We start from the raw sequence: 3,989 nt of genomic DNA, 5'->3' as shown, positions 1-3,989 counted from the left end.
ATTTTAGGTAAATAGTGCACCAAAGTCCCTTTATATGCTTCGATTTGCACAAAATTTGGCTTAGCGTACTAAATTGACTCTAGAATGATGAGTGGTGAGTTTCGGGAAAATCGGTCGAGATTTGGATATAGCACCCATATATATGTTCGTCCGATTTTATGCAATTGATGTACCAACGTCCCTATATATCCTTCGATTTGCACGAAATTTCACATAGCGTGCTGAATTTAGTCTAGAACGATGTGTGTTAAATTTCGTGAAAATCAGTTGAAATTTAGATATAGCTCTCATATATATTTTCGTCCGATTTTAGGTAAAGAGTACACCAAAGTCCCTTTATATCCTTCGATTTGCACGAAATTTGGCATAGCGTACTGAAATGAGTCTAGAATGATGAGTGGTGAGTTTCGGGAAAATCGGTTTAGATTTCGACATATTTCCCATTTTTATATTCGTCCGATTTTATGTAAATGGAGCACGAAGGTCCCTATATATATCCTTCGATTTGCACAAAATTTGGCATCGCGTACTGAATTAAGTCTAGAAAGATGTGTGTTCATTTTCATGAAAATCGGTTCAGATTTAGATATATCTCCCACATATAGATTATATTTTTAACAACGCGGCGTACCGAATAGGGTGTATCAATTTTGCTATAAATCGTTTTCCATAAATTTTGCCCATGTTACGCCGACGGCTCTAAATCTGCTCGAATAAAATTAATGTTAGGATAGGTTGGAGAAAGAGGGAAGATAGGCATGCAATTGTTAGGATACATATGTACAATATGTATGTATTCCTTTTAATGGAATATTAAAAAATTAAGCGTAAAATCAAAAATGAAGCGGATAGTTTTAAAAGGACTTCATACTCATTTAAGGATACCTTAGAGCTATTTTCCATCATCCAGATTTGTGCAGAAACAATTTAAAATCAATGAGAGTAAATATTTTCTTAGAATTCTATATTCACTCTCAAATTTCCTCTCAATGAGTTTTCAAATTTGCAAATTGATTTTGGGTCCATTTGGCCCATCAATCACTTGTTCATATTTGATCTTTAGCTCTGTTGGACATACCTTAAGCTGCTTTATAGGTGTTAATTACAGTTAATAAAAAGACGAACTTACCTTATTTCATTCTTGGAGAATTTTTTGCATGAATGATGTGTCTGCTCTACTTAAGAGAACACTGGCTCGTTCGTTCGAGTGATCCATTCAGTAGGATTTTCGAAGATGAAAACCTGCTGATTTTTTCAAGAATTCCACTTTATTTACTAATTAACCCAGTGAAATGAGGTGTGGATGCAGGGAACTTGTAGCCGGAATAAGCAAAAACAACAAAAACAAAGAACAGCAACAACAAAGTTTCCGATTTCCTACTTCACACCTTGTTGTCTGGTGTGATCCGTTTGTTTGTCTGTCAGTCTGTCCACCCTGTCCCTGGTGTCTCATTTCACACCATGAGTAACTTAAGATCGCTGTTGATGTTGTGTCCAGTGTCCAGCTTAAGTTCGATCTAATCCTATTAGTGCAGATATTTGTTGTTGCTCTTCCCGCTTGAGTTTGCTGTGAGGCTGTATCAATTAAATGTAAAGTGTGAGCCTGTTAAAAAATCATTAATCATTCTCTTAACTATGTTTAAGTGTATGTTTGCATAAAGTTGATCCTTGAACAACCAACCAGCCAAGCATCCTTGTTTTTTGGCCGTGTGGTGACCAAAATAAAATACAAAGTGCGAAAGTCGACACCTACTTTTTAATCGCCTTCACGTTTTGCACACAACTCAGCAAGAGAACGAAACCAGGACGAAGAAAAATAAAAACAAATTTGTATGGCGACAAAATGCCATTAACCTAAAAAAATACATCGAAGGCGTTGAAAAAGGGATTCTAAAAAATTGTTATTTTTAGTTTCGTTCAAAATATTTGCCAAACGCTTAGTTTTGGTGTGAAACACTTCACACTATCTTTAGCGTTGAAGTACGTACATCCTAACATTTCTATGAAATTCACACCTTTTTTGCCTTTCCAAAATATTGTTCCCAAATTGTGTTCTGACCAAGTCAAAACATAATTTATCATTGGTTTCATATGGCGCCAGTTGGAATTTGGTATGCGGCGAATATAGCCAAACTAAAGCAAGCAATAAATTTGACAGTTATTTGTCATAATTGAATGGTTTCAAATTACCATGTGGCAAAATGAAAGTGAGTATTTTTTTGCAAACCAAAATATTCACGGACAATGATGATATTCACGATACAACGATATTCACGATACCATGATATTCACGGACAATGATGATATTCACGATACAATGATATTCACGGACAATGATGATGAAATCCACGCTTATAGCTCTCAACATCCTTTAAAAATATTGTTTAAAAAAATCCTCGCTTATAGCTCTAAACGTCCTTTAAAATATTGTTTGAAAAATCGAACGCTTATAGCTCTGAACATCCTTTAAAATATTGTTTAAAAAATCCTCGCTTACAGCTCTGGACGTCCTTTAAAAATATTGTTAAAAAAATCCTCGCTTACAGCTCTGAAGGTCCTTTAAAAATATTGTTTAACAAATCCTCGCTTATGGCTCTGAACGTCCTTTAAAAATTTTGTTTGAAAAATCGAATGCTTATAGCTCTGAACGTCCTTTAAAAATATTGTTTAAAAATCCTCGCTTACAGCTCTGAAGGTCCTTTAAAAATGTTGTTTAAAAAATCCACGCTTATAACTCTTATAGTCCTTTGAAAATATTCTTCAAAAAATCCACGCTTATACCTCTTATAGTCCTCTGAAAATATTCTTTAAAACACCTTTGAAAATATTCTTTAAAAAATCCACGCTTATACCTCTTATAGTCCTTTGAAAATATTCTTTAAAAAATCCACGCTTATACCTCTTATAGTCCTTTATTCTTTAAAATATTATACCTCTTCCTTTGAAAAAATCCACGCTTATACCTCTTATAGTCCTTTGAAAATATTCTTTAAAAAATCCACGCTTATACCTCTTATAGTCCTTTGAAAATATTCTTTAAAAAATCCACGCTTATACCTCTTATATTCTTTAAAAAATCCACGCCTATGACTCTGAAAGTCCCTTAAAAATATTCTTTAAAAAATCCACCCCTATGGCTCTGAATGTCCTTTAAAAATATTCTTTAAAAAATCCACGCCTATGGCTCTGAAAGCCCTTTAAAATATTCTTTAAAAAATCCACGACTGTGGCTCTGAAAGTCTGACAACTATTCTTTAAAAAATCCGCACTTATGGCTCTGATAGTCCTTAAAAACTATTCTTTAAAAAATCCGCACATATAGCTCTGATAGTCCTTAAAAACTGTTCTTTAAAAAATCCGCACTTATGGCTCTGAAAGTCCTTAAAAACTATTCTTTAAAAAATCCACGCTTAAGGCTCCGAAAGTCCTTAAAAACCATTCTTAAAAAATCTACGCTTATGGCTCTGAAAGTCCTTAAAACATATTCGTTAAAAATCTACGCTTAATGCTCTGATATTACTTTGAAAATATTCTTTAAAAAAACCACGCTTATAGCGTAGATTTAGTCATATGAAAAATCATCCTTGAAAAAATATTCTTTGAACAATTCATGTTAATATTCGTTGAGTCAAAGTCCCCATACATCTGCTCAAATCCTGATCATTATCGCAAACCCTGTAATTCTTCAGCCAATTATATATCTCATTATTCCGGAACACACCCAAAGATCAGATAAAATAAGGACAGGGCGAAACCGCATGATTATAACAATTTGTTAATCCACAACAAATTATGCAAAATCCTCCATATGTCGGCGAATGTGTGTGTGCAGGTCTTTGAACACAACAAAGGCAAAGAACAGAATCAACCATAAGCATAGATAAAATCAGGACATTCAAGGATTTGCATACCGCACCATTACCACCTACATGATTATAAACAAAAAATACAGATCTTGGCAAATCTTTCGGCGATTTATCTCACAACGG

Source organism: Musca vetustissima, unplaced genomic scaffold (genome assembly GCF_032173495.1).
Source record: "Musca vetustissima isolate MV318-11 ecotype Yass unplaced genomic scaffold, APGP_CSIRO_Mvet_v1 utg57420, whole genome shotgun sequence".
NCBI classification, from domain to species: Eukaryota; Metazoa; Arthropoda; class Insecta; order Diptera; family Muscidae; genus Musca; species Musca vetustissima.
The sequence above is the reverse complement of the archived record's forward strand: the minus strand, read 5'-3'. Positions refer to the sequence as shown.